Source organism: Eumetopias jubatus, unplaced genomic scaffold, assembly GCF_037043125.1.
Source record: "Eumetopias jubatus isolate StellerSeaLion01/CBP00866 unplaced genomic scaffold, mEumJub1_p1.0 scaffold_1, whole genome shotgun sequence".
NCBI lineage: Eukaryota > Metazoa > Chordata > Mammalia > Carnivora > Otariidae > Eumetopias > Eumetopias jubatus.
In genome coordinates this window covers 135,750,645-135,764,889 of record NW_028274807.1, presented here as the reverse complement: position 1 = coordinate 135,764,889, position 14,245 = coordinate 135,750,645, and the positions used below count along the sequence as shown (strand labels likewise).

At 34.5% G+C, this 14,245-nt stretch overlaps 1 protein-coding gene across 1 annotated transcript in view; it reads left to right on the top strand.

The window, feature by feature from the left end:
* ZNF385D (zinc finger protein 385D) overlaps nt 1–14,245 on the top strand; it is an 859,807-nt gene that overhangs the window by 215,203 nt on the left and 630,359 nt on the right. The window lies entirely within an intron of this gene.

The following is a 14,245-nucleotide window of genomic DNA, read 5'->3' as shown; positions in this document are numbered from 1 at the left end:
CATGAAGATTTTTTAATATAAATTTGTAGTTTGCTTCAAGGCTACCAAATAATGAGAAGAAAAACAGTACATTTTTAAATTGGAAATTATTTCTACCTTGCTTTGTTCTTTTTAGTATGGCTAAGCTAAAATAGTCTAATTAGAAAGGACTCCATATTTCTCTTTCTACTGTATGGCAAATAGTTCATCTTGGATGTTATTGGTCAAAGATATGTAAAAAAACAAAAATAGTCATCAGAAAATAATTGAGAATTACTAAATTCTATAGGCATAAGATGAACTAGTAAGACAGAATGTGTTTCTTAAGTCCTGCTTAAAAATATATATTTCACAGCCTCTATTTTGAACTTCTTAACCTTATGTTTGACATTTAGGTGAAACCTTCTTAAGCACAGTATGATTCAATTTCAAGTTGTTTTTCTTTAAGTTTGTATTGTTGGAGATAATGGTAGCAGCTTTGGTGTTTTCCTTTACCTATGTTTACATTGACAAACTTCTTTTGGAGGAATAATAAATGATATCATAGAAAGAAACCAGGACAAAAGTCAGTCATGCCTGGCTTAGAAACTCAAATCAGAGCCAGTCCCAGACAAAATTTAGAATGGTCAAAATTTTCAAATCCTAGTAATAGGAATGAGTTCTCTCAAATTGATTATTTTAAAATCATTTTATCAGTGTATTTATTATGGGCTAGTAGTGTGGTAAAGTCTTTATATGCATTTTCTTGTTTAATTTTTCCTTACAATCACAGGGATGTTGCCATTATCTTCTTCTTATAAATGTGGAAATTGATGATAACATTGATTAAATAGTGTGATGAAGGTCATACAACTATTAAATGGTCAAACTAGCAATCAAACTCAGGTCTTATTCATTTACATACCTGCACTTCTGAAGTCTACTGCCTTCTCAGAATGAATATTCTGCAGAAACTGTGCCTTTCTTTACTCAAAGAGAGAAATCATTTTAAGAGAACATAAAAAAATCCTATCATATTGCCAACAAGGCATTGATCAATATGGTGCTTAACAAAATTTATTGCTACATTTTCTATTCATATTATTTTTTCCCAAGGCTCTTTCTAGTAAAAGTCTCTAAAAACAACCGTGAATAAGTAAGAACACTTGGTTTAGGTCATATTAGTTTGGTCTGGAATGATACTTCAGAGGAATGCTCACCTTTATCTGCAGGTGGATCTTACTATGGGCAATCGACCTCACAACTGCGTTAGTACCTTACATTAATATAGAAACATATTATTCCCTGTACATATTCCTCCACCTCCCCACTCTAAAAGTGTACTTTTTTAGACCTGTTCACAAATAAGAAAGCCCAATTCCAAGCCTCATATACCTATTAATGGTAATTCCTTTACCACACAGAAACCAAGCTAAAAATGGAATTCCTAAGAATAAAGGATCCTACAAATTCTTAGTTGAGAACATTATCATTTTTATTTAGAGAAAGATATGGAAATTGTTTTATTCTTCTTCTTGAATGTTCATACTTGCAAAATGGACTGCAGGACTCGCCCACAAAATCATCTGCATCTACTTCCTGGAAATCTACCTAAGACACCACCAATGCTTGCTGTATCTTAATAAGTAATATGCATAATATGCTTCATTGTTCAAATGCAACAAAATTTAATACTTTCCTCCATCTGTATTGTCTATTTGATGCCTAAATATAAGTGGTCATAAAAAAATGCAAAGAGAACAAAAAGTGAGTTAGTATTTATTGTTCCAGGTGATTTATATATATCATCTATTAAATCCCAATCAACAACTCTGCAAAGAATATATTATTCTATTTTATAAATAAGGTAGCCAGGAATCAAAGGGACTAAGACACTTACGAAATAATTCTATCCATAAAGTCACCTGTCTCCATTATCAGCAACATACAAATTTCTCTGGTAAACGTAAATTCTAGTGTCACAAAATTATATCCTACATTTGGATGTATTCTTATGTTGTTGAGTTGTTATTTTTTAAACTACCTAACTTACATTATTACAACAAATCTGAGTTTCCTTAAGTTCTCTTTACCAAATAACTGCTGAAAATATTTTGTAGAGAATAGAGTCATGTAAATAGGTCTTGTATAATTTATCACTGTTATTCCAGAAATACATTTCTTTTTGTTGCACATTTTTTCGAGATGAGAAGATACAAAAGTGGCAAAAGGGTATTCTGTAGTTAAAAGTTGCTTAAGTGTGTAGACTTTATCATATTCCAGAGATTCCATGCTTTACCCTCTCATGAAAACTATAAAGTAAAGAAATTCCAGTACAAACTGCATGGCTTACTAATTTTCTCTTTGGAAAACGTCTTTAATTATTTATTTACTTAGAAGTTAAGTTCTGCAAATGACTATTATTTTTCTGATGATAAAAATAATATTGTCCCATCTGGACTATTCATAAATGTGCAAAACTAAAATAAAAATCACCTAGAGTCCTGCGGAGATAAGTTCATCTAAATTGTCACAATTCTATCAGGTATGCAAATAAATTGAGTAAGCAATATTGGATGTACAGTTTTACATTCATGATAATATAATGGTGTTTGCATACCACCACCTTTTTATGAATGCATATTTTAAAATTACCCTAAAGAAATTAATAATGGAATTGTGATTTCTGGCTAGATGTTGAGATTTTACTCACATTTGTCATTTTATCTTCTAATTATGTGATATATCCTATAATGGAAAAACCTTGAGGTTTTTATTGTGTATATAGGGTTTTAATAAGATTTTCAAGAAGTATAAAGTTGAGTATTAAAATGAAGTATCCTAAGATTATATAAATATACTAAGATAAAAGTATACTTTTATCTAAAAACTGAAATTTGAAGATTAGCATAAACATGCTCCTTTGATTCATAAGAGCATTTTGGAATACATATAACAAAGGGTAAAACTTTCAGAGTATTTAAAGTTTCTATTTAATAGAAACTTTAAAAATACTTTAAATTTTTAATACTTTAAAAATTGAAATTAATTCAATTTCATGTGCTCACTCACCATGGTTAAGCTGTTGTTAAAGGTTTGTTAAAGGATTGAGTAACAAGTTGACCTATTGTGACAACTTTATTTTATTCATAATACCTTTGTCATATTTGAGTTATTTTATTAAGCCTGGTTTTCCATTTTTATTGGGTTGAAACTGCTATCAAATAATTCAGTTTTATCTAATAGTATTCTAGAGTCTTTCGGTGCTCATTGTTTTGTAACACATAAATCTAGAATATTGTCACCCTTATCTATCCTCTTAGCATTAAATTTTCTTTTATTTAACAGAAAAGCTAAATAAAATTTTCCTTTCAAGCTCTCACTGATCTATTTTCTTTTCTCTTTCCATTGATTGTTCCAGATAAGGTTTAAAGTGTCAGTGGATTTTAAATTTATAAGAGGTGCCTTCTCTTGAAACATGGGTAGTTAATAAAAATTCAAAATAGTTTCATAGAATTTTCTGTTACTTCAGGCCTTGATTTTATAATAAATTTTTCATTTATATAAAAATTCATTTCACCTTTTGATTTCCAAGGACTATTTGTGCTTTTGTAGAATGTCCATGGACTAGTTAGAACTTACTAGTATATTTATGGATTAGTAGTGATGCCTTTTCAGGTCATTTTCCTAAATAATGGTAACTGCTTTCTGAATAATATCTATATTAGTATATGACATAATGTGATATGGCAATAAGGAATGTTGCTTTTCTCAAGCTTCTCTCTTCTCGACCTTTAGAAGATTCAGCCTAGGGGAGACAGTGAAAAAATGCTGATATTAAATTGTCCAACATTATGTAATAAGACATTTTGTTCTTTTTTGATCCAAGTTTCTTTTTTTTTAAAGCCACGAATTCTTTTTTTTTTTTTAATTTTATTTATTTATTCATGAGGGAGAGAGAGAGAGAGGCAGAGGGAGAAGCAGGCTCCCAAGGAGCAGGGAGCCCGATGCGGGACTCGATCGATCATGACTTGAGCGAAGGCAGACACTTAACCATCTGAGCCACCCAGGCGCCCGATCCAAGTTTCTTTTTTATCACTGAAGGATAAAAATATGGGAGAAAATGACAAATGCTAGTTTTATCATGTTCAAATTTTGAGTAGGTTTTTGGCTTTGGTTACCAACTTTTTTTTTTTCTCCATGAAAGAAAAACATGTTGATCATTTCAAATAGGTGGAATTCTAGCCACTAGCTACATGTTTCACCTGGGCCTAACATTAATTTCATTGAATAGTAGCATCTTTATCAACACAGAGATTTCTTATCCAGTCTATATCTCTAAGAAAACCCCTCTTTACTGGGATAATAGTGACATTTTATAATCTGAGGCTGATAATCCAGCGTGACTCCTATCTGGAGACCACCCCAGTAGGCAACTGTGCCCAGGAAGAAGTATACTCTAGTTCTTCATGACTGTGGTTATTCATGAAAAATTAGGTGAAATGGCCACTAAGAGAAGCCTTAAGAAAAAAAAAAAGAATGAATTAAATGCATGCCATTTAGTTTGAGAATAAAATTTATTTGGGATGTAACAGTTTTCTATTGGAGATTTTCTATGTGTATATGTGTGTGTCTGTTTGGGGCAGTTTGAAGAATTGGGAGCTTCTAGCAGTGGTAGCATAAACTGAGGATGCAGAATAATTCATTTGTGCATCAAAACTTCAAATCTGTTTAGCACAGTTTGAACTCTCTCGTTCCCTCACCTTTTGCCCCTTTCAGTCACTACTTCCACAGCAATCTCTTCCGGTCTAGTGTTTCTATTCTCCAGTATTAGGAAAATAATCACTTTCACTTTTCTATGTTTGAAAGTACATATTTTTTCATTATTTTTCTATTTCCTTTATATTTTCCCTAAAGTAATTTGCCCACAGTAGCAGAACTAGCAGGTAATGGAAATGGGCTGATTTTATGTATGAATTTCCCTTTCCTAAACAGGTTAGTTTGCATGTAGAGGCCAACCCTATTTAAACTGGCATTGGGAAGTTTCTACAGCTTCACCCCAGGCATGGCATGCTTCATCATTTTGTGCTTGTTTCTCAGAAACACTAAATAGTAATATGAGCATATGTGTATGTGTGTGTGTGTTTTTAAGTTGGCACTTTTTAAAGATCAATTCATTAAATAGACTTTCAAAATATTAATTTTAAGTCTTTGAATAAAAGGTAAGAAAGTAATTTTCAAAAATAGCAACATAGACACATCTATTTCCTCTTATTTCCAAAATTGCAATGATGTGACACAAGAAATTTGAGAACAGAAGTAAATAAATCCATAGCAGCACTGCACCATGAAGAGTAAAATAGAAATTTCTGGAAGATATAACAAAAATGTGATGAGAATGAGGTAAAAGCCTGAATCTAAACACAAATATGGCAACCCACAGAGGTGGGGAAAAAAGCTCTATAATTTTATTTCCAACAAAACTTTAGAATACCTCTAAGATTAATCTGAAATAGCCTCAGAGGTGCAGCTCAGTGTTTGATGAACATTGCGATGAATTTAGTTATGTTGGTTTGCAGTTAGAGATGGGACATAACTGACCTGCCCAAACTAATTGTAGACAAGTGAAGAGCAATGAGTCTGGGGACTAGGAGCCAGACAGATCGGAAAATGAATGTCTTCTTGGGGTCAGGGACAAGGGGATGGAGGAGACAGGCTTGTCTAGTCTGAAATTTTAATTTGTTAACTTTGTAATGTGTGCTATAATTCTCTCTTATGTCTCACCTGTGGCATCTTCAGTAACGACAGTTCTGTTTACTGACATTTTACATGCAGTTAGATTCTTCTTGGGAAACTTAAATGGGTGTCAAGACTATCCAGATTGAGGTTGACACTATGTACACAGATAGAAAGACAAAAGACAGATTACATATGCTTGCCCATTTCCAACTACTTGTATCAGGTACAGTGTTGAAATCAAAGATATGAGCAAGACATGTTTACTAGTCACTTAAGATTTGCCAGTCTTTATAGAGGAGAGAAAAAAATGAATGTAGATTTCAATTCAAGATTTTACTTCAGAGAGAATATGTGACAAAAAACACATACGATTTTCCTTTAAGATTTTATTTCAATGGCTAAATAAAAGTATAGAAGTGTAGAAGATTGTATGAACTAATCATTGACTTAGAGGTACAACAAGTATGGTTTCAAAAGGAGAGGAATAAAAACAGAATTAATGTAAGAATATTAAACTTCATTAACGTATATTAAACAAACATGTGTATGCAATAGTAATTCTGATAATTCATATTTCCCAATCCCAAAGAAGATTACTATCCTCTAACAAAGAAAATTGGTACAATATATATAACTAGCAGGAGAAATAAAATAGTGAATACAGCTTGAATGAAGAATTAGCAAGATTCTAGATTAGCACCCTGTTTGTAGGGCACCTGGGTGGCTCAGTTGGTTAAGCGACTGCCTTCAGCTCAGGTCATGATCCTGGAGTCCCGGGATCAAGTCCCACATCGGGCTCCCTGCTCAGCGGGGAGTCTGCTTCTCCCTCTGACCCTCTTCCTTCTCGTGCTCTCTGTCTCTCATTCTCTCTCTCTCAAATAAATAAAATCTTAAAAAAAAAGAACCCTGTTTGTATGCTATGTGACTATTGTTACATTAGTTTAGTGTTGTTAAATGTTAAGACTGAACAGAGGAAAAGCTGATTGGAGTGTGGGTAACAAAGATGATGATTTGACCTAGGTACTTACTCAGTTTGTGATACTAAATGGAGTTCTATCTCATTGATAGAAGAACTATAGCTCAGGGAGTTATAAAATAGCCAAAAGAAAGAAGAAGAGGGAAAGCAACCTTAAAATTTAATTCTTGTTCTATAGGAGGGAGCGAAATATCCTAAGATAATGAAGGTGTCAGAAATACAAATAATGAGTAATATTTGTTGTGGATTTACTTTGTGCTAGGTATGTAATGTATACTACATCATATTTTTGTGAGTTACTATAGTTTATTTGTGTCCATTATGTAGATCAGTAAACTGAAACAAAGAAGGTAATTTGCCCAAGGTCTCTTAACTAGAGTCAGACCCCGAACCCTGGCAAGCTGGCTCTAGAGTCTGTGCTCATATCCATGACAGTACATCACCTCTCAAGCTTGGACAACAGCTAGGATTGCTCCAGGATTGGGAAGTCAAAGGAGGAGAAAATTTCAGAAAAAGAATGTGGTTAACCAGTGGATCCTGAAGGCTTTTTTCGGAGAGGTTGAGAAAGACAACCTATATTGGAGATCTGAAAATTGTAAAATAGCAGGTGTCTTTGAAAAATTATTTCAATGAAGTGGGAAAAGCCAAGCCAGAGTTTGAAAGGTTAAGACGGTGTTTCTCTGTTGGTTTTTAGAACATGTGATTCAGAATCACCCTGTGTTTTCCTTAAAATTTCAAATTCCCTGGGTATGCATTCCAAGCTCCTTTAATTGGGATTCTCCAGTAACAGAAGAAATAGAAAATCAATAAGAGGGAAAGGAAGAGACAGAGCAATGAGATGGTCATGGTCTAATTTGCATACTTCATTCAGCAGCAAAAGCTCTGCTCTAGAGGCATTTTAGTGACCATCTGTTTTTATTTTAACATGTGCTGAGGAAAGATGAATTGCAAACCCAAGAGACTAATCAAAGTGTTTTCTTGTTATATTTTCAGCAATGTTTCAGGGACTCGCATAGATCTACAAGCCATGAAACCAAATGTTTACCTCCCTCTAAATCTAGTTCTGGTGGTTGTGAGTGGGTTCTGAACATTGTAGGTAATTTGAGGAACAGATAATCCATCTGTGCAGGGGCAGGAGGGTTATGTACACCACAGTTTGCATCTGCTCTTGCTCTTTTGTTTGGCATTCTGACCATGAAATTTTACAACTTAATCATGAAAGAGTGTCCAAGTGTATATATTTATCCCAAACTACTTCCTTCAGCACTATTTTGTATGTTTTTCTTTTTTCTTTTTATATCCTCATTTGTTGAGAATGCTCTCTTCATATGGTGGTAATATTTTCTCCTAGAAATACATTTACATTTTTTTATTTTATTGTGTTATATTAATCACCATACATTGCATCATTAGTTTTTGATGTAGTGTTCCATGATTCATTGTTTGCGTATAACATCCAGTGCTCCATGCAGTACGTGCCCTCTTTAATACCCATCACCAGGCTAACCCATCCCCCCACTCCCCTCCGCTCTAGAACCCTCAGTTTGTTTCTTAGAGTCATTTACATTTACATTTTTACCTGAAAAATACTTACTATATAATTGTCAATATTTGTTGATGGCAAGTGTTCTGTAATGTCTCTTTTACTTTTTACCTTAAACAGCCACATATGTGCTAGAGTCCCTATTTCCAGAATATTCTTCTGTGCAATAGATTTACTGATAAGAGGTCTTAGTTTTTTTCTTTTCATTTCATCTCCTGTCTAAAATTCAAGGCTTATATTTATAAATTGATTTTTACCCTGAGCTAAGTGAATACTCTTTTGACTACTGGTAACTTTCCTATGTTTAATTCATCCATTATTAAATGTAAAAGAAACTCAAAAAAATATCAATAACAAACTATATTATTTTTATTTTATTTCAACAAACATGGAAGAACCTCTGCTACTGTCATTTTTTATCAAGACAGTAAGAGGTTTAGAATTATACTCAGTTATTAATCTCAAAATTCATTTTTTAAATGCTGAAAAATCACAATTTTATGAGTAGTGGAAATGTTTTCACTATTTAAATCTTTTAGTCAAGAGGTCAGATTTTGAGATAATAAATTAGAATAGTGTCAGAACAACCTAAGACATCTTATAGGTACTCAATAAATATTAATTTATTATAATCCTGTCAGACACATTTACTCAACTATTCAAGGACCCTGTTTGCTAACATGACTAATGAAAGTGTTACATAATTCCTGCTATCAGGCTTTTATTCCTACTGTCATAAAATATTTTTCCTTCTTAAATAGAATTTCCTTAAGAAATTTCTTTAGTTCTAGAAATATCTTAATGTACAGTATCCTCACTATTATAAGCATCAGGGCCCATTTTAACTACATGGTATAGAAATAGGTGGAAATTTAAAAATCAAAGTGAAGATCCCTACATTCAATATATCTGATCCTGAAATGATTTCTTTACCAAACTATCAATGATATTGTCATTGCCATCACGTACTAAGGTGGATTGACTTATTTCATGATGCTTACAAATGTCTTTTCCTTGATATACTATTTAATGACTGCCTTTATTAACTTAATATAAAAGCCCACCACCAAATATCATATGCTATAATATAATTTCTCTGAGATTCAATTGCAATAAAATTGTATTAACCAAACAGCATACTCAAAAAACAAATAACATATTTCTTTTTTTTTATTTTTTTATTGTTATGTTAATCACCATACATTGCATCATTAGTTTTTGATGTAGTGTTCCATGATTCATTGTTTGTGTATAACACCCAGTGCTCCATGCAGAGCGTGCCCTCTTTAATAGCCATCACCAGGCTAACCCATCCCCCCACCCCCCTCCCCTCTAGAACCCTCAGTTTGTTTTTCAGAGTCCATCGTGTTTCATGGTTCGTCTCCCCCTCCAATTTCCCCCCCTTCATTCTTCCCCTCCTGCTATCTTCTTCTTTTTTCTTTCTTAACATATATTGCATTATTTGTTTCAGAGGTACAGATCTGTGATTCAACAGTCCTACACAATTCACAGCGCTCACCATAGCACATACCCTACCCAATGTCTATCGCCCCGCCACCCCATCCCTCCCATCCCCCCCTCCAGCAACCCTCAGTTTGTTTCCTGAGATTAAGAATTCCTCATATCAGTGAGGTCATATGATACATGTCTTTCTCTGATTGACTTATTTCACTCAGCATAACACCCTCCAGTTCCATCCACGTCGTTGCAAATGGCAAGATCTCATTCCTTTTGATGGCTGCATAATATTCCATTGTGTATATATACCACTTCTTCTTTATCCATTCATCTGTCGATGGACATCTTGGCTCTTTCCACAGTTTGGCTATTGTGGACATTGCTGCTATAAACATTGGGGTGCACGTACCCCTTCGGATCCCTACATTTGTATCTTCGTGGTAAATACCCAGTAGTGAAATTGCTGGATCGTATGGTAGCTCCATTTTCAACTTTTTGAGGAACCTCCATACTGTTTTCCAGAGTGGTTGCACCAGTTTGCATTCCCACCAACAGTGTAGGAGGGTTCCCCTTTCTCCACATCCCTGCCAACATCTGTCGTTTCCTGACTTGTTAATTTTAGCTATTCTGACTGGTGTGAGGTGGTATCAAGAAATCCAAATAACATATTTCTTTTAACATCATTGGAAGAGGGGTGCTCTTTGTTTCCTTTGGAGATATGGCCTTAGTAATCCAACAGTTGAAGGATTTTGAAAATTTAAAGCAGAATAAAGTGATCTAAAGTATTTCTGAGTTATTTATTATTATGAACAGTACCACATATTTGTTTATCATATGTAATTCAGGGAAGTCTTAAAATTAAAGAAGGGGGGTAGGTATAGGGGAAAACTGGAAGTGAGACAAGAAGTCACAGGGAGGTAAGATATATTAGAGATGTTTATAGAAGCATCAAGGCCTAAAGAAACTTAGCTCATACTTCATTTAGAACTCACTCCAGAATAGTTCTACTTTGGTGAGTTTGTGACAAGTAAAGGGATAAGAAAAAGAGGGCTTAGGTTGCACACTAGAGCTTTGCTTAGTTCTCTTCTGATGGAAGGAGAAACTCAGATATTTCCCTGTGTCTCCACATGGTGAAGTCATACATAACTGAGTTGCTTTGGGGTCTGGCATGGGAAGAGGCAGGGAATGCCCACATGCTAGACTTGGTTTTGCACATCCTAGACTTGGTTTTGGTTTGATGAGGTAGCAAAGACTCAAAGTGGTGTGTAGCATTAACATGAATCAATGTAAGGTCAGGTTAGCCAGGCAGATATTCTTGTTCCTCTTCTAGATAGAAATGAAATGAGTTTTAGTTATAATAACAGAACTTTAGCAGTGTACATGGTAGAATACCTTAAGATGGGTACCCGACCAACTGCACCCCAATCGACATCAACCAGCAGATTTTCAGAAACCATCATCATGGTGCCAGAGATCACCCTTACTCCAAATTTGTTCGGACTTGCTCCGATACCAAAATCTTCTTGGACAGGAACAGAGGAAACAGATTAAGTTGAAAGACAATATTAAAACTGAAAGTGACTGAATTACCCAAATAGGAACATTTGAATCAATACACAGAGAGAGTTACTATGATTAGCACATTTAGATATTAATTTGTAACTCTGCTACGACTCCCATATGGTACTTTTTCTACCTCTAGTTGTGCAGTTTTGCTCTCTTAGTTCTCAGATTGATTTCTTGGGTGTCCAAAATGATTTGATGTTTATGTAGCTGTGTTCGGGGGATGAGGCAAGCCTAGAGTACCCCTTCTCCTCTGCCATCTTAACTCTGCCTCCAGAGATGTGTGGTATAGTTGACCCTTGAACAACATGGTTTTGAACTGTGTAGGTCTACTTATATGTGCATTTTTTTACACTACAGTACTATAAGTGTATTTTCTCTTCCTTATAACTTTCCTAATAACATTTCCCTTTCTCTAGCTTACTTTATTGCAAGAATACTGTATATAATAAATATAACATATAAAACATGTGTTAACCAACAGTTTATGTTATCAGTAAGGCTATGAGTCGTTAGGTTTGGGAAAGTCAAAAGTTACACATAGATTTTTGATTGCACAGGGGGTTTGTGCCCCTAAAATTTATGTTGTTCAAGGGCCAACTGTATTTGTCTGTGTCTGATTTATTTCACTTACATAGTGTCCTCCAGGTTCATCCATGTTGTCTCAAATAGCAGGACTTCCTTGTTTTTTAAGGCTGAATCATATTTCATTCTATATTTATATCCAGACATATAATATTCCATTGTATATATAATCCAAATGCATACACATTTTCTTTATTCATTCTTCTGTCTACAGACACTTAGGTTTTTCTATATCTTGGCTATTGTGAATAATGCTGCAAAGAACATAGGAGTATACATATCTCTTTGAGGTACTGATTTCATTTCCTTTGGTCATATACTCAGAAGTAGAACTCCTGGATTGTATGGTGGATGGATCCAAAGAGACCCACATGGAGACACTTAATAATCAAACTGTCAAAAGTTAAAGAGAGAATTTTGAAAGCAAGAGAAAAGTCACTTGTATTCAAGGAAGCTCCCATAAGATCATTAGTGGATATTTCAGCAGAATCCTTGAAGAACTGAAGGGAGTGGTATGTATAGTCAAAGTACTGAGAAGAAAAAGACCTGCCAACCAAGCTGCTATACGTGGCAAACTTGTCCTTCAGAAGTGAAGGAAAGATAAAGACAAATAAAAGCTGAGGGAGTTCATCACCACTAGACCTGCCTTACAAAAAAAGTTAAAGAGAACTCTTCATAACTTACCATAACAGCAGTGGGTAATGATTTTTAAATTTAGTATAAAAGTTAAAAGACAAAAGTGCTAAAAATAACTATAACTGAATTATATCTAAATAGATATAAATTGGGAATCACTCTTTCCCTTCAATGCTCCCCAAATGGTGGATTTTTAGTCCCCTGTGAGAAAAGCCTTCCCAGGAGTCTCAATGTTCAGTCACATCATCTCCTGAGGGATCCACCCCACACACGCTTTATACATGATTGGGTAGGTCTGTATTTTTACATGGAATACAGCTCAGATTAAGTTAAAACCTCCAGTAGTTATATTTACTTAAATTTTGTTCTGGATTCTCCTTTTGAATGTTTAATATATTTTAAAAACTAACATGTAGGTTCACAGCAGGCTTAAGTCATGTTTTAACCACTGTCTCTATTCTTCTGTAGTTTAATGTGTTAGCAGACTAATTGGGTTAGTGGCCTGGAGGAAGAAATTAAAAATATTTATCTCCTACTTAATACTCAATGCAATGGGCATGCCTTCTATGTAAATTCCTGTTCAGAACCTAGGGGAGAAGAAAAGTAAGCATGAATTTTCACTACTAATTATTTTTTTTAAGATTTTATTTATTCATGAGAGACAGAAAGAGAGAAAGAGAGGTAGAGGGAGAAGCAGGCTTCCCGTGGAGCAGGGAGCCCGATGCGGGACTCAATCCCAGGACCCTGGGATCATGACCTGAGCTGAAAGCAGATGCTTAACCATCTGAGCCACCCAGGTGCCCTTCACTACTAACTATTGATTTTAAAAATCCCCAAAAAACCTTTTTTCCTACTTTTATGTTTCTGGGGATGCTATTCCAAGTATCTAACACTTGATTCCTTTAGGTAAAATCTAATTTGAACACAACTTTTCAACTGAGAAATGTTTATTTTAATAAAACAATAAAACGAATGTGCATATAATATACACGCATATAACAATTACTGCATAGTTTTGAACCTAGGGCCCTGTGTGAACATGTAGAAAAAGATGGAAATATGGTTATTATGAAAGGAGGATCTCCCTAAACTAAGATTTATTTTTCAGTTGCTAATTTGTTTTCAGTTCCTCCTAATTTTTTGTGGCATTATTTTATTTACCTTACCTATTTAATGAGATTCTTGACAGAAGCAAATGAAGTAATGTAGGTGGAAGTATTTCAACAATCTCTTTTTCTTACAAAGATATAAATTTTAATTAGTTATTTCTTGGAAGTATCTCTGAATTATTTGAACATAAAGTCTCCAAGAATTTAATAGGAACTTAATTCCACATTAAAAACTGAAGTAAAAGTCAGGGGAATAAACCCTGAGGGTTTGTGAAATCTCTGGAATACTTCTTACAAAAATTACCCATCACTCTGTAGTAATTAGCACTGATAACATCAAAGCCAAAACATTTCAGACTTAGGGACAGTCAGGAGGAGAAGAGATGGGGAAAGTGCATTGTCTTTTGCAGGTAGCTTGAGAAAAGAGGCAAAATGAGCCATGGCAACTGTGAGAAGGAGGGGTGCCCAGAGAGAACCCCTAGGACTAGACAAATTTTTTTTGACAATTAGCCTGCATCTGAGATGTGAACCCAGGTAGTTGAATTGGCAGATACTTATATTTGGGGCTTCTGTATTAGTGGTCCCAATCAGCCTCACCTGAGTACTTGGGTACACCCAGTTCTTGATGGCCTACCCCAAATTTATTGAATCAGAAACTTGGTGGTAGGCTGAGCAATC